This window comes from Rhinolophus sinicus, chromosome 16 (genome assembly GCF_057876585.1).
Source record: "Rhinolophus sinicus isolate RSI-liver-muscle chromosome 16, RSI-T2T, whole genome shotgun sequence".
NCBI classification, from domain to species: domain Eukaryota; kingdom Metazoa; phylum Chordata; class Mammalia; order Chiroptera; family Rhinolophidae; genus Rhinolophus; species Rhinolophus sinicus.
In genome coordinates this window covers 22,410,459-22,437,608 of record NC_142516.1, presented here as the reverse complement: position 1 = coordinate 22,437,608, position 27,150 = coordinate 22,410,459, and the positions used below count along the sequence as shown (strand labels likewise).

At 43.4% G+C, this 27,150-nt stretch overlaps 1 long non-coding RNA gene across 1 annotated transcript in view; it reads right to left on the bottom strand.

Moving 5' to 3' along the window:
• Nucleotides 1-27,150, bottom strand: part of LOC148754975 (uncharacterized) — a 347,388-nt gene that overhangs the window by 272,012 nt on the left and 48,226 nt on the right. The gene's annotated exons all lie outside the window — the stretch shown is intronic.

Here is a 27,150-nt window from a genome sequence, read left to right as displayed (position 1 = left end):
CTACACATCCTGGGAAGCACGAATGAAATGAACAGGTCTGTTATTTTTTAAATAATAGAATTTGTGGAGAATTTATGGGTGCTGTTTTGCATTGCCCAGATCCAGTCTTCAGAGCCAAAGCACCATTCCCTGGAAGATGGGAATATCAGCTACACCACTCAAGCTGTATTCCTCACTGGAGATTGCCCTCGACTTCAGGAAACTATCTCAGGCATGGCTACATCCTCTTCCATTGGTCTGCGACCAATACAGGGCTACAAACGCTCCGCCCATTGTCTCAGTTTGGAATATAACTCTGAAGAGCCATCCTGGTTCCAGTGGTCCCATAGAACGAGCTGAGGCATTACTAACAACAGCTCTTCCCTCTTCCCAGTCCGGCCTGCATCAGTCTGTGATTACAGGTGTAAGTCAGAGGGCCTGCCCCAGTCAACAGTCATCACAGAGTCTATTTACAGGAAACCAGACAATTGACACCAGAAGTGGTCCTAAGAGGCAGACTCCAAAATGAGATCTTGAGATGAACTACTCAATGGTGAGTTGCAGAGAACGTTAAATTCTTAGCCTGAGTAGATCTCCTAACTCAAAGTAAGGGTCCAAGAGGGAAGGAGTGCTGTAGAGGCAGGAGCAGAGGCTCTAAATGAGCCCAACAGCATGGCCTCCAACTCATCAAGGATGATCTAGCTATCGCTTCTCCCAATATGGCTTCTCTGTCTAGTAACAGAAGCCAGGGCTGAGCCACTAATATATAACCACCCCTCAAGGAACAAATTAGCCACTTCGAGGTAAGCTAACGACATTGTTTCATAGCTGATTATAATTCAACCCCTTCCACCATGGAAAGCTTAGTGATTCATATAGACTGTGGTCAACCCATTTTCTGCCAATGGGTTTGCCTTTCCTGTGTACAGAAACTTGGCCAACACAATTATCCAAGATCTCACAGAAAATTTATCCACCAACACGAGATCCCATACAATATTGTCTCAGATCAAGGGTCCCATTTTCCAGCAAAGGAGAGGCAGCAGTCGACATATAACCATGGGAAATCCATGTTCCTTTTACAATGCCTACTACCTAGAACCCATCAGCTTCACAGAATGGTAGAATGGCCTCTTGAAGATGCAGCTGAGTGCCATCTTGGAGAGGATGCCCTGCTAAGATGGGGCACCATCTTCAGGGAGGTGATCTATACCCTAAATCAATGATCTTTATATGGTGACATAGTCTCAATAGGTAGAAGAATGGATCTAGGAGCCAAGAGGCGGAAGCAGAAGTGGACCCAGTTATCATAATCCTCCATGACCCACTTGGAAGGTTTATGCTTCCCATCCTTGAAGTCTTAGTCTCTACAGGTCTAGAGACCCTGCTTCCCAGAGGGTGAATACTTCCACCTGGGAACATAACAAGAACGCCACTGAACTTTAAGCTCTGGCTGCCACCTAGTCACTTTGGGATCTCCATACCAAGAGAACAGCAGAAGAGGAAAGAAGTCACCACACTTACAAGAGTAGCTGATATTAATCAGAAACAGGAAGAAGTTGATGAGAAGTCAGCTGTCAATGTATCAATTCTTAGCTGATAATCTTTTCTTTCTACGTGCTTTTAAGAGGTATTCTTCATCTTTGCTACTCTGAAATTTTAGGTGCAGTTATCTTTTTATTGATCTTGCTTGAGATTTATTGAATCTCCTAAGACTGAGCACTTGCGTTTTTGACGGGTCAATTTTGGGAAGTTCTCAGCTATTGTCTCTTCAGATTTTGCTTCCCCGCTATTCTTTCATTCAAGAACCTCAATTAAACACATATCGAACAACACAAAACAGGGGTCACATTACACTAAATTTATGCTTTGAGGTTTTGCGGCACTGAGATAGAGTGAATTCCCGACACGTGGGTACAGGCAGGCTTGTGGTTAGACATTCTCAAAGGAGGCATACACTCCCTTCCCTCCAACTTCCTGCCTGGCCGCTCCACCAAGAGCCAAAGCCAAATTTGTCAAGTATACTGTTCTCTCCTTCTGGGGGGCAGGTTTTATTTTAGGTCATACATTTAGGACATCTTGGCAGGTTCCCCCTCCCCCCTTTTCTGGCAGTAATTTCTGTAATCACATTCTATTGTGCTCAGGTCCTGGACTTTATCTCCTATGCTCTGCCTTCCTAACCCGTTAAAACTAAGAATTTCAGATCTGCAGAGTCCATCAGTGCAGCCAGTACTTATTTATACCTCTGGCATCATGCTTTCTTGTGTTTTTCATACTTTACCACAAGCTCAGTCATGCTTTTACAAAATGACTTGACCTAACTCTCTAGGTTACCTCTCTGAGGAGTGTTCCTCTGCATATAACCTGTGCCATAGTGTTGCAAACAGATGCCTATAAGTCTTCATTTTGGAATCATTTCTGAAATTTCCAACCAATACCTTTTGATCTTCAGAAGACCTGATTTAGACCCTCAGCTCAGCCATTTCCTAGTCCTACAGATGGGACCTTACTTCACTTGCCCTTGTCCCAGCTCCCTATCCATAAACGGAAGGGAAGATGATCTTGCTTCACAGAACTAAATGACCTAATGTCTACACCAACTTCCTTTCTCTTTCTCTAGCCATTACAGCCTGCTGAGCCGGAGGATGGCCTCTCACCACTCATCAGAAGAACTAGCAGAGGGGTTACCATAGCAGACGGGCTAGGGTTCTAGCAGGCCACCCTTGGCAGAGGTCCTCTTAATTTTCCCAAAGTTTAAAGAAAGTGAGGGCATTGCAAGGCATTTGTTCAATGTTTATGGACTTTGCAAGTTTTCTCAAAAGTTTTTAGAAGATTCTATGTTTTCTTTTCTTTTTTAAAAAACTGTTGTTAAACAACTGAAGTTGCACACATTCCTTGTATGTTTTCAGACCGGCTAAAGGTTCACACTCGTGTTATGGCTTGTTGGTACAGAAATGACCACGCTGTTCTTTTCAAACCAGGCCAACCTATTCCCATATCAAGGGCCTTCATGGAATGATTAATGTTCCCATTGCATCATCTTGACTTAGTTCAAATGTAGATGAATGCTAAGTGCGCCAAGGGCTTTTCATTCCCTGAGACTCTATGCTTAAAAGTCAACTCCTCTTTGCAACTTTCCCTGACCTTCCCCTACCACCCCCAGACAGAATTAGTCACTTTCTCCTCTGCGCTCCCTCCCTCAGACTTCATGCAAACATTATCTTCAGAGATCTTACCACTTGGCTTGGTGTCCTGGCACTATTTGTTTACATGTCCCCGGATATGTTCAGTCCCTTCAGAGGAAGGGCAATGCGTTCTTCTTAGTAACTCCAGCACTTAGCATAGTACTACCACAGAGCATGTGCTAAGTGTTTACTGAGTCAAAACAAGAAGCTCTTAAAGTTAAGTTATATCACGTGCCTACATGTACATAAGATTAGTGCTTAAATTCAGTGAAACTAAGATGAAAATATATCAAAGCATACATAATTACCAAATTCTATTTGAGACAGTGCTTTTAAAAATGTACTGGTAGGGCTTTGAGGGATAATGTGTCCTGAATTTTATTTAGTATTATTTGAGAAGCTTAATGGTGAGATGTCTTTTTAAAGAAGGAATTAACTTCATAGGTCTACAAAGGCCAGAACCAGAAGGGGACTTTGAAATCATGCAACTCAATAATGTCTATTCCCTTTCCTTGCTTTATTTTCTTCAGAGTATATATCACGAATTCGAGTTATATAATTTTAATGTTTCCAGGCTCCTTTTCTATCTCGGCTATTAGACTATAAGCTTCAACACCTTGTTATCATGTTCACTGCTGTGTTCCCACCTCCTAAAATAATGTCTGAGGCATAGCAATTTCTTAAGAGATATTTGTTGGCTAGATGGATGAATGGATGGGGGGATGAATGGTTGGAGGGAAGACTTGGTGGGTGAGTGGTTGGTGGATGGATGGATGGATGGATGGATGGATGATGAATGAATGAGTGACATGTGCAGATGTGAAGAGGGTCATACAGAACTTAGATTCAAGTACTGATTCCCAGTCCAGCGTCATTTATATCCCAGAACACTGTCCCATCATTATGTGAAATAGTGCAAGTCCCCAAACTGAACCTCAACATTGTCTAATTTACTCCTTCTTTGGACTGTCTGTTGTACATCCTTATTAGATGTCAATGGACAATGGCATCAGTCAAACATTCAGAAGCAAGAAATAGGAGGCTGCTTTCTGCAGATGTCCTCAATGTTAAAAAAAAAAAAAAAAAATTACAGAAGCACCCATCCATTCATTTGTCCAACAAATACTTAGTGATGCCTAAACATGCCAAGCAGTAGCTCTAAGGACTTGGTTACGTCAGTAAACAAAACAAGCAAAAATCCCTTTCCCGGTGAAACTTAAGTTCTGTTGGGAAAGAGGGACAAGGGAGATAGACAAAAAGTAATAAGCATGATGAGTAAACTATACAGCTTGGCTACACAGTGACAAATACTATGAAAATAATAGAGCAAGGCAAGGGGGGCCACTTTACCCTGGCCACTGTGTTAAGAGTGATCTGTAGAGGGATGAAGGCACAGGCATGGAGAACTGGAGGGAAACCAGGGAAAGTTCTGCACATATCACACACACACACACACACACACACACACACACACACACACTAACAAATAGCCCATCCATACAGGAATCTGGCTTATGGTGACTCCAAAAGGAAGGCCTGTGGGTTGCAGAGACATTATGTGCTCTCTAACCAACTGGCTGTGCGTCTCCTACAGTGATTAGATCCTTCATAACATCCCACCACAGGTGTAATCCGCCTCTTCTCACACATTTTCAGGAACAGGGCACTTGCTTCTATCCAATGTAGCCAGCTTGATTTTTAGACATCTGGGATCATTCTTACTTTCTTGAGTTAATCTATCTGAAATCTACCTCCATCATTTCCACCTACTGCTCTAGTTCAACACATTGGAGTAAGATGGAAGGAACATAATAAGCCGTGGAGCAGTCAAGGCCTGGGTTTGAGTTATAGCTCCACTGTTTCCTAGCTAAGTGACTTCCTGCAAGGCTCAATTTTTCCTGAGTTTCAGTTTTCCCAACTATAAAATGAAGATAACATAACCTAAATTACAGGATCTTTGTGATGCCTGAAGAGTCAGTTGCATAAGAGGGGCTCATTAAACATTAGTTGTTTTTTCTAGGCACTAATCTGAATACCATTTTTGCCAAAATAAATAAAATATGGGCTCTGCCTTCAATGGGCAGTCCTGCTTTTTCTGAACATCGCCTGTTATTTCAGCCATTGCTCCTATATAATACGATGAAGTATTCTTGCCTCTAACTATGCCCACTTTGTCTGCGTTTGTCCCATTGCCTGGCCTTCCTCTATTTAGGTTAATTGGGCTTAGGAAGCTTCTTTTTGAAAAACTATAATACCTCTACACTCAGGTTAGCTAGGAACCGCTTGGGTAATGGGATAATTTAGACTAAGATTCAGGAGTTCCCGGGATCCTGGTCCAACTCTATATCCAGTTCCCTGTGCAACCGTGGTCATGTGATTTCACTATTTGTACAGTGAATTTGTTAAATGAAAAGAGTTTGTACATTTTCTGAGTTGTAGCTCAGACACCCTACGATTATAAACTGGATGTGGAAGTAGACGCAGAGGACAGGGGACCTGTCCTGAGCTCTTGCAGTGACACACCACTTCTTTGAATAATTACAGCTTCAAGCAGAGAAGTGTTCTTGTCACTTTTATAAGCATTCTCGCTTTATTATTTTGTAACTTCAGCAAGATTTCTAAGTGGTAATGCAAATAGCCTCTGATTAATACTGGAGAATATTCTTTGAGCTTCCCAGTTACTGCCATCTATAACTAATTGTCTCATCAAAGAAAATGTACTTCTTAATTACAAGGTCATGCACTGAAAAATAAAATTGAATCTAGCATGTGGAACGAATAAGGAACGTGTTGAGTGCCTGAGGTGTATGAATGTGTTGTATGCATGTCATGTGTATTTCTCTAATTTTAAGAAAGTAAGTCAGAAGCCATTTAAAATCCTTACCAAGATTGCATGACCAGAATGATACTAAAAAGTTTCATGAAAACCCAGAGTCAAGAGAACCTAGCAAGATCAATTTCCAAAAGCTGCCTTTATAGTTGAAACATTTCAACACCTGTTGTTAGAACTCCAAATGCTCATCTCCACAAGTAGTTGCTGAAGTGTTTCTTCTCCTGGGAAGGGAGTGTGGGGTCCCTTAAGGAGGGTAACTATGGCGTAAGGGGAGCCATGTGGTCTGGGTGTTTTATCCGTGAGTGAATTACAGGAAGCCACTGCACTACAAGTCTCTTAAAGTGTTAATGGGAAAACAACTATTGAAGAATTTGGGTTTGTAACTTTCCTCTGTCCAATAGCCCTTCCAAAAAAGAAGTGGGGGGAGGAGTAGGCCTGGGACTTAACACAAGCTATTTAATGTTTCTGGCCTTGATTTCCTCAACTGCCATGGGGGGCGGGGTAAGGAGGTGTTGTGAGAGACACAGTAGGGCTTAATCTCACTGTTAATGAAATATTGGAGCAACTCGCAGCATTGGAAAGATTGAAACAGACTGCAGAGGTGAAAGTAGGCCTCCTTAGGTCAGCAAGATTCACATTCCTGGGCAAAGACAAGAGGTGCCCCCAATAGGAGGAAAGAGGTGACACACCTAAAGTTCATCAGGGAACTGGATGAGTTCTTGGTGAGTGGGGAAGACACTGGCTGCAGCTAGGGGAGCGACCGTACCGTTCTCTAGACAGGCACCTCAGAAGAGGGGACACCAATGCTGGAACCTTCCCATGAAGGGCTGAACTCACTCTTTGGCCCGAAAGACCTACCTACTCTTATTTGCTGAGCGCGATCTTCCCACCTTGATTCACCATCTTCCAAAATCAGGACAAAACATTCATGGAAACCTAGGTGGGTATCTGGCAGTTGTTAACCGCCAAGTTTGAGTTTGAGGAAATAAACATGACATGGGAGCTCCTTAGGGGAGTAAGTACAATGGGAAGACAATAGGGATTTCCCTTCTGTCCCCTCCTCCTGACTCCTATCTGCTCAGGGTTGCTTTAATAGATCTCAAAGGACTGACTCAGACCCTCCCACTCCTCCCCTCTTGGCTCAAAGTTCTCAGTCACAGCAGGGAGTCGAGGCTCTTTCTTGATGTACTGGGCTCCAGGACGGCCAGGGAGCAGAGCCAGGACTGGGGAACAATGCACAGTTCTCATGGTGGGTGGCATGCTTAGTGCCCACCCCCTTCATGGGAGCTATAAATCAGGCCTCTGTGGATCTGCAAGTGGCCCCAGAGACACCTCCATGGTCTGTGTTCACAGCCGGGAAGCCCGGCTGCGAACATTCCAGAACAAGAGGAAGCGGGCTCAGCTAGAACGGAGACCTTCAAGAACTTGTACAAGAGACTCTAAGGCATTTAGTTTCTGGCCTTTCCTTCAGGTCCAGACTGCTGCAACCAACCGCAAGATCAGAATATCTATGAAAATGCCATTGGTTTTTCTGAGTGGATCTGGAAAAGAAACCAAGCTAAACTGAGCAAATGAAGACACTTTCTGGTTTGGATCCACATAATAGATTTCCAACTGAAACTTTTGTTGCACAGCTCCCCAACCTCAAATTTATTTTTAAAAGATAAAGCTCCTATGCTTCAGATGACAGACATCCTGTCTTTAGGTGACTCTAAAGCCAGTATCAACCAGTGATGTGGAATATCAGTTTTGATTCAACCAAGAATGGGTTAGGCTAGCCCAATAAAACACGTGCTTAAAATGTATCTCAGTTAACATTAGATTTGTAGAACTAATTGTATTTTAAATGTCTATTGAACAACCTTGTACCCAGTGCTATGGACTGAATGTTGGTATCCCTCACAAATTCATATGTTGAAATCCTATCCCCTAATGTATTGATACCAGGAGGTAGGGCCCCAGGATTAGGTCATGAGGGTGAAATCCTCGTAGTGGGATTAGAGAGATCCCAGAGTTCTTTCACCCTTTCTGTCATGAGAGGATATAGCGAGAAAATGGACATCTTCAACCAGAGGACAGCTCTACCTGGAACCCGACTATGGTGGCACTCTGAAAGCAGACGTCCAGTCTCCAGAACTGTGACAAATAAATTTCTGTTGTTTATAAGCCACCCAGTCATTGGTACTGTTTTTCTGAATAAGACATCCACTAATAGGTTGATATAAGACATGGTAAGTACATGAGTTGATTCAGTTGCTTCCCAAGTATTCCCACGACCTACAAGGCCCTACTTGACCTGGCCCCTGGCTACCTCCCTGACCTCACCTGTTGTCAGCCTTCCCTTTTCTTGCTCTACCCAGCATACTGGCTTCTTGCTACCCTACAATATCAGGTAGCATGACCTGACTTGAGAGCCTTGCTCTGTCCTCAGCCTGAGCCACTGTCCTTCCAGAAATCCACACGGCTCCATCCTCCCTCCCCAAAGGGCCAGACTGCCTCAAATAGCAGCTACTTCCCATTCATCTCCCTACCCAGATTCACTTTTTCAGCATCGTAATCACTACTTGGCATTATGTTACAGAGCTTTTCATTATTTTGCCTCTGACTCTTACACTAAAATGTAAGCTTCATGATCAAGGGACTTCAATTCTTGCTTGATCCTCAAGGCCTGAAAAGGAACCTGGCAAACAAAAAGGACTCTTAATAAATATCTGTTGATTTTAAAAAACTAGCACCTCTTTTTTTTTTTTTTTAGTTTGATATTTTTCAGATACTATGATAAACACTTTCAGGTATACTATCTCAAAAATGCTTTCTCAAGCGTCCTCTCTTCACCACTCTTTCCATCTCTTTCAAGCCGTCCTCCCATCTGCTAATGGACTTTAGTACTTAACTACTTATGATTTCAAAGAGGGTTGTGTGGTTTCGCCCACAGAATTTATCACATTATATTTATTTATTCTTTGAGGGACAGGTATGCTGCGGAAGGTAGCTGTATGTTCTTGTTCATCTGTTTTACCACAGCCAAGCCAATTTCCAGGCATGTAGTTAGTGTTCTACAAACATTATTGAATGATTGAATACAGGAATTAATGACATTCTAGGTCAAGAGAAAAAAATAAGCAGAGGCAGAAAGAATGCAAGTGTCTGACACTTTTTGGCTTTCAGAGGCAGAGTATTTGAGAATGAAATTTAGAATAGCCCAGAGCCATGGAGTAAACCTGGCTCAAGAAGGCCGGGTTCCAGCTGCCTCCCATAGATCCCTCTGCCCGCGATACTGCCATTTCCTCTTTGCCCAGTAGACATTTCATCCTTCCCCTGTCTCATCAACTGACCTTGTCTAGTGAAACCATCCTTGGCCTCTAGGACTTGTCAAGCCCTCCCCATAGCAAACTCTAAAATCAGTGCATTGCCCGCCATGAGTAAAAACCCTCTGCAGGATTTATTAGGAGCGTGTTTTTACATTTATTTGAGTGACTGATCAGTCTGTCTCACTCACTAGGCTGAAGGCTTCCTGAGAGCAGGGGCAATGTCTGTCATTGTTTACCAGTCTGTCTAGGCACGTGGTAGATCCTACTTGTTTAATGAATGCATGAATGAAGGAAGGAATGAACCAATGAGCTGACGATTTCCTGAATCCATCAGTGACCTCTTAGAGCATTTTCCTCAACTTATAAACCATAAAATCTTTCCCATCTGCCTCATACACAAGATATTGGACTACAAAAATCACAAAATCAGAATGGAGCTATAGCTGCTGAAAATGTTCTCCTCAGGAAATCCGGAGGCTGGAGGCCTTTGTCACAACTCTGTTCCCCAGAGTTTCTGATTTAATTGGTCTGGAGAAAGACCGGAGTGTTGGAATTTTTTGCGAGTTCCTCAGGCGCTTCTAAGGTGTAGCCAGGGTTGAGACGCATATGTTTGCTACTTCAGGGAACCTCAAGTGGAGTCAGGTCCTGCTCTCTTCCTTCAGTTCCTCCTTGTCTGGTGAGCAGGGGAAGCCTGCAAATGGATCCTTACATCGGAATGTGCCAATGGCTGGAAGGGAAGTTTGTACTAGAAGCTGTAAGATGAACTAAAGAGAAGAAAAACTCTCTGCTTGGGTAGGTTGCTCAAGAACAACGCTTCAGAGGCCGTGCCATGAGTTCCATTTTGACACGCAATTCAGAATTCACCAGGCAGAGCTGCGGAGGGCTACTAGCCCAGGGAGCAAACACCAAGTCCAAAGAAACAGAGTCGTGAGAGGGAAAGCAGATTGGAGACTCCTCCACATCTAAGAGCAGAAATTATATAGGCTGCAAGACGATATGGAAAACAATGTTAGACAAGACGACCTCACTTGTGTTCTTGCTTAACAGAAGAAAGACTCTCCCGAAAACTTTTATGGAAGGGATCAGAACAATGGCCAACTGAAAGAAATAATGTTCAAGACAGTTTAAAAATATCAGATAGCAGTGACTCCCTGGACTCAAGCAGCGGGAGTGGAGAGTTGAGACCAGTGGTTCTCCAAGTGTGGTCCCTCAGCCAGCCGCATCAGCCCCACCTGGGAGCTGGTTAGAAACGCACGTCAGATCCCACTCCAGAACACCTAAATCAGAAACTCGGGGGTGGGGTGTGCAGCCCGACCTTTGAGGCTTTAACAGACCTTCTAGGTGATTTGGATGCATGCTGCAGTTGGAGAGCTACTGGTTTACGGAAAGTCCCCTGAGGGCTATAGCTTTTTTTCCCCCTTCAGGACATAATTCACAGAGGCTGATATAAGAAGGGGTTCTTGGAAAGTGCATTTTATTTATTGGCAAACAGACATGGGTTTTGACATATTCAAGGGTCCTTAAATCTTAAGGTGCTTCCCCTTCAGGGAGACTGAGCTCTGCCAGCAGAAAGTGCCTTCTGCTTCAGGACAGGTGCTTCTGCCTGCGTGGGGAGCAAGAGGCCTTGCTCAGGGCATCGGGACAAGCTGGGACCTCCCTCAGCAACGGCCTGCCAAGATGCCTATGGGTCTGGAAATCAGGACAAGGCAAGATTCCCACGTACAAAATTAGATTTTGGAAACAGGTTAGTTATCTTGGACACACTTAGCACAGAGGAATGTTATCACTGTACAGATCTACACACAGATCTGTATGAAACTGAACTGAAACCATCCAGCCTTTTCAAAGAGAAAGCCACCAGCCAGAGAGAGTAGAGGAATTACACGGCGCCTGGGGTATTCCTCGTATAGAAAAACCAGGAACTGGGTTTCTGTAGATTGTCTGAAGCCAACCTCTCCCCCACCTCTGCCATAACCTCCTCTCCCCTCCATTCTGGGTACAGGCAGCCTTCAGGGGACACTTCTAGAGGTGTAGGCCTTTTGCAATAGGAAGTCACACAAAGTCCAAGAGACAGCAGCCCGTTGAGGTGTTTTATTTTTTAGAGGCAGACTGTAATTACCCCATGAAATAACTGCATCAGCAAAGCACTGTGGTGTTGCATGACAACTGTGAAGGCAACATTGGATGTTGTGTAAATATTCTTTTCCTTCACCCAGGTCATTGGCTTTTAGCACCTTGCTGTTTTGCTACCTCCTTTTCCACTTCTTTGACGTAAGAGGAAAACACAAGAGGTTTCGAACGAGATAAACCTGAGTGGGTCCAACACTTACCAGATGGGTGACCTTGCATGGGACGTCTCACGTCTCTGAACCTCAGTTATCTGCAGAACAGGGAAAATAAAAACCTGCCGTTTTCATGAGGATCAGGAGAGATGCTATTGATGAGAAACCAGGACAGTGACTGGCCCAGTCTAAGAGATCAACCCGTGTGATGCTTTTCCTTTCTTTGTGGCTGGTGTGACAGTGACCTGAGATCATATATGTGAAAGGTGTTTTGTATGCGGTAAATGGGTTACCCCAGTGTTGGCTGTTACTACTCTTTTTCTTCCCTTGCCTTCTAATTTTTACCTCCAAGCCTTTATCATAGTTTTAGTTTTTAAGGGAATTAGAAGACGTTAGCTTTAAAAACAAAAAACAAAAACCACCCACTAAGTCTCCTGCATCCAGCTGGGTGTGTTACAGGCATTATCTTAATCCTCATAGCAATAGGTTAACTCTCCCCTTTTCATACAAGTAAGCAAATGCAGCTCCAAGGAGTTGCCTGCCGTTTGGTGTGCTTTGCCATTGATTAGTGTTAAGACTAGCTTTTGAGCCCTGCGATGCCTGGTGAGCCCTCTTCCTGGGAGAGGCCTTGGAGATCCATACAGCCCGATTCCAGTGTAGTATCCACAGGCGCGAGACCTGTCCACGGTCATAGAGCAAGCCACAGGTAGTACTAGGGTTAGAACTCCCACCTCCTAGGGCTCAGGCTCTAAGTTCTCCGCTTTCAAGTGTGTTCAGTCACACTTTCCTGACCCAAGAGAGCCAAGATCTAAATCATCCTTTCCCAAATTATCACGCCAGAATCTAGTTTGACAAAGAAACCTCTCTCTGAGGAGGTTGCTTTCTTCATGGAGCTTCTAATCCCAGAGTGGGTGGGAAGGATGGTGGGGGGTAAGGCGGGGGGAAGATCTGCAGGAGCTTAGTTCCTGTGGATCTGCGTGTCATTCTCTTAGTCCCTGAGGCTATAATATCCATTTAGAAAGATTAAATCAGATGGGATGGGGGATGTAGAAAAAGGAACTAAGGGAAGGCTGAGACAGACAGAGAGAGAAGAGAGTGGAATCCTCTAAGCACTAGAATAAAGAACCTAAGACATTACTAATTCTCAAATAGGTCTCACTTCGTAAAGACAAGCTGTTCCTTGGGAAATTGGGGGCAGGTGAAAGCATCCTGGGTGATTTGTTTTTGTCCATGAACCTGGCTTTTCTTTCCAGCATTCTCAGGTGCACTGGAGGCCCTGGGAAGAGAGAGTGCTTTTTCAAAAGACACTTCCACCTCCTAATCCCTGTGCCTACAAACCAAATATTGATCTATTTAGTAAATCAGCCTGTGGGAGGAGAGATTGTAAAGCCCTGTTTACTCAGCAGTTGGGCCCCCCTGACAGCTGTTCAATGGGGGATTATGATGTCACAGTGGTAACTGCACTATAAACAAGGGATAGGGGAGAATAAAGCATGAAAGGAAACTGTGGGGCTTGTTACCAGGCAACACAAAATATGTAACCTGAAACCCGACCAGCATGTAAATTTCCCTGCAAGCCTCCCAGATGTCCTCACTTTATAGCCAATGCTCAGTTTCAGTTTCAATTTGTTTATTTGCCTTTCTTTAGTCACAAATGTAGAGCTGAGAATGTTGAAAGTGAGAAAAGAAAGCAAAGGAAAATGGGGAAAAGACGACTTGTGTTTTCTTCCTTGGATGTAAGCAGTCAGGAGAAAGCTCAGAAGCTTGGGCTTCTCTCTTCAGGGAGACGAGGTCATGGTCCAAGGAGAGAGTTAAGTCAGGTAAATAACCCAAAGGCAGCTAAGAAAATGAGCCAGAAGGGAGATTAAAACGAGAAGAAATGGATTAAAAAGTGAGAAGATGAAACTGGTTAAATGGAAGAGAAGGAAGAAGACACCATTACAGGCTCAGTCCCCAGGGACAACAGCGTCCTGGGAGTCCCCACTGCCACAGCCCCACCTAGTGGTTGCCCCACATCTTCTTTCATGCCCCCAGGGATGTTCCCTGCCTCGCTTTGGGCAGCTTTATCAAAAAGTTCTTACGATGAGCTTACATCATCTTCCCTGTCTTAGACACCTCCGCTCACACTCAGGACAAGTAACTCACAGGCTCACAGAGAGTGGAAACAATGACCGGGATGTCGTGTGTTTTTCTTCTGGATTCTCATCTCAACAATAGCTCTCCCTCTCAGTGTTTTTTTCTAGATGAAATAGTTTCTTGCTCAACACTCTAAACAATTTTCAATTTGTCAATGTTCCCCTTTTAATCTAGGATTTGAAACTAGACACACCCACTTAGGTGAGGTCTGACCTCACAGGACAAAACGCTGTCAACCACAACTCCCCTCCCCAGCCCTGACCCCTGATCCCCTCTCTTTGGAGAGATACAGTGGTGAGCTGGAGATGGCAGGAGCAGGCTCATGGGAGCTGACTGGTAAATTTTCAGGAATTCTGCAAGCTGTTTTTTAAACCGTTGGTAACTCGAAATCGCCTTAATGACAGTATTTACACCACAGATATTGGCAAACACAACAAATCAAGACTTCCCTGCCCCATCCTCCAGAGAGCGGGTTTGTCAGCTCACCTCTGTTCCTCACCAGTCATGGAGACCGTGTTTCCCTGAAAATAAGACCTAGCTGGACCATCAGCTCTAATGCATCTTTTGGAGCAAAATTAATATAAGACCTGGTATTATATTATATTTTATTTTATTTTATATATTATATAAGACCTGGTCTTATAGTAAAATAAGACCGACCAGGTCTTATATTAATTTTTGCTCCAAAAGACGCATTAGAGTTTATGGTCCAACTAGGTCTTATTTTCAGGGAAACAGGGTACCTGTAGCCAGACAGCCCCACACACCACGGACCTCCATACAAAAGCTACAAAAGAAGAATTCACATCTTTAGTTAGATCTAAAGAACATGCAAAAGGATTTTAATTCCCCTTGATTCTCTTTCTACCCAGAGTGATCACCTTTGCTCACTGAGAACAATTCTCTTGGGACAGATTCACATTATATCCACATAAATTTCCAAAGGACACTCCAGAGCCAGGAGCTTAGTTCCTGAATGACCTGTTTGAGGGGGGAAAAAAGTGTTCACTGAACTGAACTGTAGAGTCTGCAGCTGCTGCTGGCATGGGCACAAACACGGCAGCTGGTACAATCAATGTCTTTTCTGCAAATTTGGGAATTGTCACATTTCTTCTCCTCCTAAATTCTAGTAATAGCTATCTAGAATGACAGTTTGGTGACAAGGCTAAATTCTAGTCCTGGCTCAGGCACTCCCTTGCTGTTTGAGGAGAAGCTCATTCCTGTCCCTCTCTGGGCCTCAGTTTCCCTACCTGTCAGCAGTGAGGGCTGAGCCTCGGGAGCTCTAACTCCAGATGACTCGGCAGCTGGCTCTAGCACAGGCCACAGCACTGGTATTCTTACAGGCGCTGCGAGCAGAGCTCAGCATTGGGTGAACAGCATTTTTCCACAAGTTAATTTTCACTGTGTGGACTTGCTTCCCGCCTCCAGTCCTCCTGTTGTCCTGGGGATGGTTTGTTTGTTGTGACTCTCCTCGGATGCACTACAAATGCTGACGAAATTGTCCCCGCTATTGCAGCCCTGGGCCATGTTGCCTCCCAAAGAATCTCACCCAAGTCCAGGCTAATTTTAAGTCACTTCCCGAAGCCAGGCAACCAAGCCTCCGATGTAACAGAGGTCTGGGGGAGCCTGGCATGGCCTCCGCCCCTCTGCAAAGATCCTCTCTCTGGCTCTTACCTGAATCTTTCTCAGGAGAACGTGGACACGGATGCTTTCTTCTGCCAACATTATGACAACTCAGAAAGCATCCCAGACCTGCTGCTCTGCATCCTCACACCACATTCCTTTCCAGAGCCCAGTCTGGAAATAAGAGAGTTTAATATCATTTGCCAGCCCGCTCTGATCTCCTGTTCCACCTGATTCCACCCATACTGGCCTCCCTGTCAGTGTCTTTGTACTTCTTGCTACCACTTCCTGGACTGCTCTTCCCACACGTGTCCCTACAACTTGATTCCTCTGAATGTCTATTCAGATATGACCTCCCAGGCTTCCCTCTGACTACCCTGTATGAAGAGCAACCTCTCCACCCATCCCTCTCTGATCCCCTCCCAGTTTAATCTGTCTGACCCCACAGATTATCCCTATCGGCCATGATGTATGGTCCTGCATTTAACCCTTCTCCAGAACGTCAGGGGCTTTGTTTTGTTCACATGTAATGCACAGCACCTGGAAGTGTCTCGCACACAACATACACACCTTATTTGTAGATTCGGTATTTGTGGATTCAGCGGCCCCCTAACATTTATTTGTACCCCAAGTCAACCCTCACAGCAATGTCATGCTCATTCACACGTGCCGAGCACTGAAACATTCGAGTTGCTTGATGTGCCTGTTCCCAGCTGAGGCTGAGCGAGGTGATGCTCTGCCTTTTTGCTTCAGCTTTCGTGTTGTAAACAACTGTCCTATTTGTGGTCTACTGGCTGCCACGTTTTCACATCTTTGTGCTTTTCATTGGCAATTTTGCTGTTTTAAAGGGCCCCCAAGCATAGTGCTGAATTGCTGCCTAGTGAGCCTAAAACCAAGAAGGCTGTGATGTACCTCACAGAGAAAATACATGTGTTAGATAAGCATGTGTTGGATAAGGCTTGAGTTATTGTGCTCTTGGCTAGAGTTCAATGTTAATGAATTAACAGTAAGTATTAAATAAGGCGTCCTTAAACAGACACACATACAGCAAGGTTATGTAATGATCGGTTGATGAAAATGCTGTGACCAGAGGCTCATGGGAGCAATGGTTTGGTGTTCTCTAACTCCGTGTCCACAGACTTTATAGACCATAACTACTATGGATAATGAAAATCATCTGTGCCTGGGTTTGAATCTTGAGCAATATCCCATTAACAGCACTGGTGATCTGGTGAGTGACTGTCACTCTCCGGGCCTTCGGTTCCTAATCTGTACGTGGGTAATGGAAATGGTAATAAGAAGTGAGATGATGAATGTCACCAAACGCCTAGTATAACACCTGACCCACAGAGGGTAGGTCACAGACAATAGCTCCTTTTACCTTTTACTTATTCATATAGGTATTTGCAATCCAGAGGGGAAATGCACTTTGCTTTCTGGTGTTATAAAAGGCCTTTCTCCATCTTCTTCTCAGGACTTTGAAATAGCCCACCAACTGTGCTGGGCCATTCTCCTGCTGTTGGACCCTGAGCTTCCATCAAATTTTGAATTATACCCTGAGCAACTTTTTTTGTGAATGTAACTTTTCCTCCTTCCTAAGGAGTTTATTTCTTCACAGTAAACTCCCAGGAGTGGAATTACTAATTCAATGGGTATGAACAACTGTACGGCCTTGAGAGTAGATTCCGATAGTGGAGATAAGAAGAAGATACTTCTTGGCAGACACTCAGCTGGGTGTGTGTGCACAGGACTTAGAGGTTTGCCATGTGACCCACTCATTCTCCTACAGCTTGCACTTTTCAGAGAATTCAGACCTGGGAGAAGCCTTAGTGATCGCCTCCCTCATCATATCAAGGAGGGAAATTGAGGCTAGAGAAAAGAAGTGAGTTGTCCAAGGTCATATGACCAGTCAGTACCAGATAAGGACTAGACCCCAGGTCCAATGACTCTCAGATCAGTGTTCTTCCCACCAGAATGAAAAGTAAGGTGTCCCTACCAGGTACAGTAATGCTGCTAACTCAAGCCCTATCACTTCAAGGAAAGGAAATGCGACAGAGTTTGTTTTCTACTGAGAAATTTAAACATGCTCTTCTGCACATTCCTTCCCTTTTTAACTCCTGTGTCGACACAGTGACAGGAGAATAAGGAAAAGGTTCTATGCTCAAGAACAGGGGTCGAGATCAGAAAGACCAAGAGAAAAATCTAAAGCCGACCAGCACAGCTCTGTCCTGTACCTGTCATTTAAACTTTTCACGTAACTGTTTCCTGTAGGAGGGACAAAGACGGCAACTTCTCCCACGAGACTGTGAAGCAAATGCTGAGCATTACTTCTCTGATACGAAGATAACAGATATATACATATAAGCCATCATGACAGTACTTAATGGTTGGTAGAGAAGGACAGGGTCTCAAGGAGTCATTCGCTCTATTAGTACAATTTTCAAACCACTCGAGAACTTAGCTGTCTACTTTGCCTTTCTAAAGTTCTTGGTGACGTTAAAATATTATAATAGAACAAAACAGAAGTAGAACAGATCAAGTTTGATACAGAGCTTTTTTGATTTCAGAATGCAGTTTCTGTTCAATTCCAACCAAGAAAAACAAATTCCCCCGATATTCAAGGAACTAGTATCCATGCTGGGCCAATAAAGCCAATGATCCTTAGGTTGACACTAAGAGAAGTTTCTCAGAAATGTGTACCTCACTTATAATCTTAGGATGAGGATGAGATGGCCTAATCTGCCATCAGAAGGATTGTGCTGAACTAAGAACAGATTTCCCATTTTTTCTCTCTATAGAAGTTAGCAGCCCCTGTTTTGCCCAAGATTGTGTATCTTTATAAGAAGGAAGGGAGGAAGAGAAGGGAGACAGAGAAGGAGAGAGGGGAAGAAGAGAAGGAAAGAAAGAATATCCTTTGAGTTCCACAGAAATTTCTCATATAAAAGAAAAATATACATTGACCATAAAAAAGAAATACATATCCCATTTCCTTAATATTTAGTAAAAGATGTTTTCTTAACTAAAACCAAAACCTTCTTTCCATTTGGATATGATTAACTGTCTTTTACTCCAATCAGCAGCTGTCATGTATGTCTTGGATAAAGGGTCAACTTCTTCATGAAGCCAGTTGTGATTTTTCCATAAAGACACTCATCTGCTCTAACATTGGTGTAAGAATATTAGCCATGATATTAGCTATGTTTAATAAGACTCCATCAGCAACGATGTATTTAGTATCCACTGCGTACTTAGCCTTGTGCTAGGGGATGAGAGGTGTACAAAGAACTGTACAAAAATTAACTCAACTATTACTTAGCTCCTGCAGAAATAATTACACCATAGATCCTGCTCTTGAGGACCCCAGAAGGGAGATGGACACGTACGTAAAAATAAACTTTAATATGATGTGATATAGCAACAGTCGAAAGAAGCTAAGTTACAGAAATAACACGAAGAGGAAAAGAATTAATCATTGGAGGTGATCATAGAAGTGGAAGTGATCATAGGAGACTCCACTGAGGATCTGACTGCTGACTTGTGAGTTTTGAAGAGTAATTAAGAAAACTCCACACAAATGACGTGGTGAGGGAAAGGACATGGCAGCCAATTGGAACCTTCAATGTAAAGGCCTTGAAAAGGGGGAGCACAGGAAGATTAGATTGGAGGTATAGGTAGGGGCCAGATTTTGGGAACTCTGTCAGGCAGCAAAGTATAGGGTAGGCTGAAGGGGTAGGCGCTGGAGATCAGGCGGTCTTACAGAAGTGAGGAAGAAAGAGCGGGGTAGCCATGCCAGGGCACTTGACCACAGAAAAGTACCCCAAAGTGGACATTTCATATGGCAAGTCAGCATCTCGGGAGAGATGAGGAAAGGGCTGAGCCTGGTGAAAAACCACAGGATGGTCCTAGACACCCACCTCTAGCCCCTGAGCTTTCTCTCCTTAATGCACTGATGCACAACCTTACGAAGTGAAGGAAAGCAGATGTCGTGCACAGATTTGCTCTGGACCCAATGGATGAATGGCTCTCTGGCTGGAAAGAGATGTTAGCAGAAATCAGCCCAGGCTACGTCTCACTGCATAGCAAGGGCCAAGGTGAGACCTTGTGGCCACCAAGGACTCTGAGTTGGCAGCTGCCAATGAAAAGGTGACTCTGCATGAAGATATCGCGGCACCGGGGGCATGAGCTTCTTCCTCTACGCTCCATGTCTAAAAGCCAGAGGAAGCTGGACACAGCATGTTTGCTCGACGGCTTTCCTGAGAGGAACAAGATGGTGAGACTACAGTAGCACCCCAAAGCTGTACGTGGCGGGGACACTTCCACTTGACCCTCTCTGAGTCATTTAGCAAATTATATGTGCCCTCCTGAAAATGTACTGATTAGGTTAAACTGAAAAAGGAGAAGTATACCAACAAGGGACCAAACACCAAAATTGGGAGGAGGGATGTGTCTCCTATGACATATATACCTCCCCTCTTCTTTATTCCCATTGGTTCTATGAGGTATCTCCCTAAAGAGGGACCAAGAAGACAATCCCGTTCACAGCCCTGAATTAAAGTGATCGAGGCCTTATAAGACTAGGGTAATCTCACTGACTCTGCTAAATTCTGTCCTAAAAGTTCAGAAGGGCCTACAGATAAAGTGGCTTTAGTAAACAATGGGGCAAACAAATAATGAGGGTTATAATCCATTATCTAGGTGATGCACCATAGAATATAGTGGGATCATTGTTAAAATTTTTTATTAGACCAATCTTTGAAAGAGCATGCCTTGTTATTTTAATTTCAATTATTATAACTCACATAACTGGATTCTTGTTATACCAGCCTTACTACTCAAAAATATTTACAACAATCAGCAATTCTTTTACTTGAAGACCCACGAGTTACACTAAAAAGTATCAATAAACTCTATTAATCATTTATTTTGAACAAGACATGAATGGAGATAAACATGGAATTGAAATATCTTTACGAACCTTCCAATTTTGATCCAAAGGACAGATTTATCACCACGTGAAAGCACAGTGGGTAATTACCAGGTGGTTGAAATGACAATTTACTCCGTCCTTAATAATGATAATTTGACAGACAATAAATCAAGATGGCAGCCATCTGTAAATAAACACCCACAGAGCCAGCTGAGTAGTATTGCAAAATAGCTTAACCTCATAAAACTAGCAAACTAGTTCTAACTAGTGAGCAAGTAAATATCCCAAAGACCAGACAGAAGCAAATTTTTGGGTCACCATGTTCCTGCATTTGTCAGCTGGACACAATTGAGGGCTCAATGTTGTTTTGTTTTGCTTTGTATTTGATTTTTTTTCCTAGGACAATTATTATTTTCCACAAAACATTAGCTCATTTTAAAATATGGGATTATGACTTTTTGATTTAAGTGAAACTGTTCTCTCAAATAGCTCTCCTCCAGGGCCTTGGATAGTTAGCTTTGACCACAGACCGCCATTTAGAGTGTACTGCCTCTCTTTCTTGAAGACATCGCCTCACTTATCTTCCATTATGTTCTTCTACTCCTATTTTTCACGATTCCTGGATTTGATAATAATAAAGGTGTCAGTATCAACAACAACAACCTATAGTCTTTGTTACCTTCTGCTAATTGACTTCTATACATTTTATTGGTTAATCTTAACAGCCCTCTGAAGTAGAGATCTTTTTTTTCCAATTACCCTTGAGAACATGGAGGCAAAGAATCATTCAGTCCTTTCTCCACGGTCATGAAGCTAGGAAGTGGTGGAGCAGAGATTTTAACTCAAATCTGTAATCCCAAAGCCATCGCTGTCAACTCTGCCACTTCAGCTGAACAATCTTTCATTATTATTTTCCCCACATTTTGGTCTCTTCCCAATGTTGGTCTTTTAATTTTAGTTGCACTAAGTATCTTTTCCTTAGTCCATCTCAGCTACTTCCTCACCTGTTACCTCACTGTAAGAATTTCCAAATCTATCATTAACCCAGATCTGCCTCCTGAGTACCAGATCCTTATAGCAACACACTGCAATAGTCCTCAGCTGGATTCCTTCTTTTATTCAGCAAACATCTATTGAGCAACTTGTGGTCAGACACTGCTGAGGTACAAGGAGCACAGAGGGGGACGATACAGGAATCAGTGCCATCATGGAATGTATACTATAGATTCAAGAGAATGGGGGGTGGGGAAGAAAACCGATGGATAAAATCTAAAGGTGAAATATAGAGTATGATAGATGGTTATATATGCTAAAGGGAAAAAATGCAGAAAAGGGAGAGATTGGCAGATCAGAGGTAAAAGGAAGCCACCAGTGTAGATAAAGCAATCAGAGACTTCACTGAGGAGATAACATTGGAGTGAAGGTCTGAAGGAGGTGAGGGAGATGGTTAGACGGGTATCTGAGGAAAAGCCATTCTAGGGAAGGGAACAGTCATCGGAAAGTCTTACAGGCAGAAGCACATCAGTCACGTCTGAAGAACACTAAGGAGTCCAACACGGCAGAGTAGTGCCCGAGAGGGCTGGTGTAGGAGTATGTGCAGCAGTGGAGCCAGGGGTTGGGAGGGTTGGGTCATACAAGCCACTACTGGAAATGCTTTATGGTTTTACTCTGAGCAAGATGGAATGTCCTTGGAAGGCTATGGACAGAGGAGTCATGATCTGACTTCTTTTTAAGACGACCTCTCTGGCTGCTGTGTTGAGAACAGGCTGAAGGAGGGCAATGGGGAAAACAGGGAGGTAATTTAGGAAACTATTTCAGTACAGGTGTACCCTGTTTTATCATGCTTCACTTTCCTATGCTTCACAGGTATTGCGTCTTTTATAAACTGAAGGCAAGACCCTCTACAAGCAAAAGGATTATGACTCACTTTATTGTGATATTTGCTTTATCATGGTGTTCTAGACCCAAACCCACAATGTATCCAAGGTACGCCTACAATCCTATAAAAGATGGTGGCTTTGATGACAGTGGTAGCCGTGAAGATGATGAGAAATGGTCATATGCTGGATATATTTTGAAGAAAACGCCAACAGGATTTGCTGAAGGATCAAAAATAAGATGTAAGACAGAGGAATCATGGAGGACTCTGAAGAATAGAGTGGCCATTTACTTGGAAGGGGAAATTTGCCAGAACATAGGTCTGGGGGTAGGCTTGGGGACGAGATTAGGAGCTTAGTACTGAATATTCCCAGGTGGCTTTTGCAGACAGCTGTACAAAACACACACCTATTATTTCCAATTCAACACCCCCCCACATTCCTTCTCGTTTATATTCCTCAGCCCCATTACCATGACTATTCCATCCAGGCATCCAGGCCAGATTTAAAGGGCCTTTTTTGATGCTCCCCTCTCCCTTACTCCCACATTTAAGCATCCCCCAGTTCATCCACCTTAGAATTAGACAAATTCTCATTTTATGACTACACCTTGTTTTTCTATTCCAGGGCACAAATCCTTCCATCATTTTAGGTGCTCCATCCAGTCACATTCCACCCTACCTTGCTTGGTCGCTATCAACTTACTCTTCAAGACACAGCTTAAATATCTCTTCTTTGAAGCCTTCTATGAGCTCGTCAGTAAAATTAGCTGCTCACCCCTCTTCCTCAAGTGTTACTTATTCGTCAAGCCAACAGAACTTTTTCTACTTGGGACATTTGTTGGTATTTGCAGTGAGTCGTGCATGTGGGAGTGAAGATAGATGAGGCCAGAGGAGGAAAAAGGAATGAGTTCATGAAGGACCTTGAACGTCATGATAAGGGGGTTGTACTTAGTCCTGAAGTTGACAGGGAATAATGGAATTGCTTGAAGAAGGTGAAGGGCCTGGTTTAACGTGAGTGTTCAAGGATTCACTCCAGTGACCATGTGAAGGGTGATTTGGAGGGTAAACTAAGTCAGGCAAGACATGATGAGCTCCTGAAAGAAGGTAGGGATAACGGAGATGTACAAGTGAAAGAGATATGACTTTTCTGAACTACACTCCATGGGGCTTGGGGATAATAACATTTATTGAGCCCTACCATTTATCAAGGCACAGTTTTAATAACTCCTCTTGTATTAATTCATTGAATTTTCTTAACCATCTCATTTGAGATACAATATTCTTACCCCATTTTACAAAGAAGTTAAACTAAGACACAGACTGAATAAGTTGACCAAATCACATAGCTATTAAGTAGTGGAGCCTGGATTTGAATACAGGCAGTTGCTCCAGGACGCATCCCTCTCCCCCTACCCTATACCTCCTACAACACGGTGAATTAATATAAAACTATATTTACATGCATGAGAACATTTTCCTAAACTCTATCAATCCAAACTGAATGTCTACGTCAATATTTTTACAAAATCACCCTCCTAAAATACACCATTTGTGAACAGTACATACTATATGTTGTGTTGATATGGATGCTTAGCCACTATGTGATCTTTTTCTTAGTCTTTTTTTTCTCCCTCAGTCAAATGAAGGGAAACATCTAGCATATGGAAGCATTTCCACACTGCAAGTTATGCTGAAGGGGAATATTATGCAATTTGCAAACACTGTCAAATGAAATATAAATATGCATTAGAAAAATGCTACATGGAGACAAAAATATCTTTGTATCGATGATTCATTCAGTCAATCATTTTTTCATTCAACAAACATTAAAAGAGGAACCCCTTTATGGCAGGGGCAGTGGTTAGCAGTGAGAAAGAGAAAAATGCAAAAGACTTGCACCTTGTCATGAGGAAACTCCCAGCCCTGTGATTTTATTTTTAAATAGTCACGGTTGGATGAAAATCTTGCAGTTGACTTTCTGTAACCATGTCAAAGATGAACACAGTTCTGTGCTTCAATTCAGATAGAGCTATGGTCTCTAGCCCAGCTCTGCCTCTTACCAGCTGGACATTTCAACCCATCTACATGAGCCTCAGTTTCCTCAATTGAAAATAAAACACTACATTACAGGATGGTTATGAGAATTAGGGATTATGCCGGGCATAAAAATTCCAGTCTGAAGCAATGAACAGTTAAATTAATGACTGCTGTGGTTTTTTATTCTTCAATCACCAGTACCCTTTCCAAAAGTACAGTCAAAATTCACAAGTAACCAAACATGTCCACCTGTTCCAAAACTAGCAAATGACAACAATAAACAGAAACCTTGATGGCTTCAAGTAGGAAGGAGATTGCCCTTATTATCAGGAACTGAATTGGCCAAGTTCTTAAAAAAGCAGCCAATGCCTTGTCAATAGCTAATGCCCACCAGGAGGAAAAATAAGTTTTTTGAGCATCCGCCTATGAATGGGAAATGAAACTTGGTAAAGAAATGGTCAAGGAACAGTTCCCTAAGAACCAGGGTCTCTGTGGACTGATAAAACTGGAGTTCTGAAGATGTTCCAAGAAGTTTTCTTCAGAGAAATGACACCAGCAAAATGGCTGGTTCTCTCCTGACACGGGGACCCCAATAAACAAGCTTGCAGGAACAACACAGTCCCACCTACTGGCTCCAGCTATGAGTCAACAGGGGACTCCCAACAAGAACCCAGTACCAGAAAAATGGTCAGACTTGTTCTCCCACCTCCACACGGCAGGTATGTCACCATATAAGGGATAACTGATGGAGGGCTAGTTGAAGGAAATCAACAAATAGTAAATCCATTCATATGTCTGGCTTTCTGTTAGGCTCTTTTCCTTGGGCGACTTGTTTAATATTTACAATAACTCAGGGGGGTTATTATTGTTTCCTAATGTATCATTGTTTCCTATTATTATTATAGATACTTAGTATTATTTCCATTTTACTGGATGAGGAAACTGAAACTCAGAGAGCGAGCTTTGGAACTCTTCTGAAGCTGTCCAATAGGTTTTCTCCAGAAAAGACCCAAGATCTGACCATTAGTAGGTGGAATTTGAATCCACATCTTTCCGACATCAAAATCTCTGTTCATTCTGTTATAGCACTCTGTTTCTCACAGTCAAATCTGAAATCAATTGGCATAGGCTACCCCAGAACCAGCCTCTGCCCTTCCATCTCTGTGCATCACGGACCCCAGGAGGGTGACCTTGATGATGGGTATTCCGAGTCTCCCTTGCCTTCTGGCTTCTGGCTGGGCTTGGTCAATAACAGCACCAGCAAGTGATCTGAGAACGCAAAGGAGAGGCTGGGGCATTTATTCTCCTGTTTCTGCTCATCCTTGCTGTACCGAGCCCCGCTGTACTTCTACGGCTACAGATCCTGCTGAGCCACCCTTCTTCCAGGACTCCAGCCCCCAGGTTTTACCCCTCACCCCTTCCGCCTGGAGCAGTAAGCTTCCTGATGTTGACAATTCCTGGGTGCCTCACTGTTCCTTGTTGAGTCCTTTAACTGCACCCATGCCTGTTCGATACTCTCTTCACAAAATTATATTCAGCCGAACCCTTCTGAGTGTGCCATTTGTTTCCTGCTAAGACTCTAATGATATATATTGAGTTAAAAACTATTGTATATTTAATTTTGTCATAGTTTAGATTCTTGAATTGGCCTTTGGGTATCTAGTAAATAGCATCTCTCTCCTTGTATCTTATGAAATGAATCAGCTGAAATTGCAGTGAACACATTTTGTTTGGATTTGATGAGCTTGCTGGAGGGACAATAAACTCCCCACGTGATTGGCAGCCACTGTGGTGAATGAAACTTCCCAGTTGCACTTGGAATGGGATGTTTTTCCGTGAAGCTGTGCTACAAAGATGAAATCCAAAGAATATGAAAGCACGCTTTACAAACCCTGCCAAAAGTCCTCTAGAATGTATGCAAGATGGAGCTAAAAACATTTGTAACTCCGTCAGGAAAGTAGGGAAAACTTGACTGAAACCAATTGAGCCCCACTGTCTCACTGGCTTTTGAAAATGGTAAGTGAGTTATTTGAAAATGAACTGAGAAACGCTTTAGTTTTAAATGGCCTTTTGGAAGTTTTCACAGGGCTCCTACAGGAGAGGCGTTTGTCCAAACACACGAGTCACAAGGGCCCAAGGTGGAGCCGGAGGTCAGACCTCCATGGGTCTGCTGGGTGAGGGATGAGGCGCTGCGACAGCACAGGCAATGAAGCTGCAGTTTTAGTTCCTTGCCCCTAAAAGTATGCGCCTTCCCCAAAGAAAGGGCACCAAAAAAACAACTGCCAGCTACTTCTCCTGAAAATGATCTGGACAGTCATCTCGTTCTCTGCCTTAACCAACACACGAAGCCCGTTAGTTATAGGCCGAGCGCACAGGAAGCGTCTCCCTTTGGGTAGGTTTCAGGAAACAGCTTTGCTGTTATTGGGATTCGTCCGTCCTGTGGCTTTTAGCATTGCAGATGTGGTCGTCCAATCCCTGCGCACTCTCCCCTTTATAAAGAACACTTTATAAAAGAATACCTTTGCTCTTCTAAACCCACCTACGAATTGTTCAGCACCTATTTACCCTTCCCCCTAACACTTCACCCCAATAAAGTTTCCCTGTACAGCCTTTTAGGACCTTACGCCCACAGTGTGGCACACAGTAGGTGCTCAAATGTTTACATAAATAAGTAAAAGCCCTTCATGAATCTATTTCTAGTCTGTGCTAACTTTGTGTGTGTGTGTCGGGTGGGAAATGGGGCTACAATGAACATTATCAAATTTCAATGGCCCGGAACATTGGAGGTGCTCTTTTTCGTCCAACTCCTAGCTGTGTGGCTTCAGGAAAGTTATACAACATCTCTGGCTTGCCTCATCCATAGGCCAGGGGACATGAACTCTTGGTTCAGTGCTTTGTTGTGATGATTAAATACTGTAATGTTTGTGAGGGGCCCAGCACAATGGTGGGTACATGAAA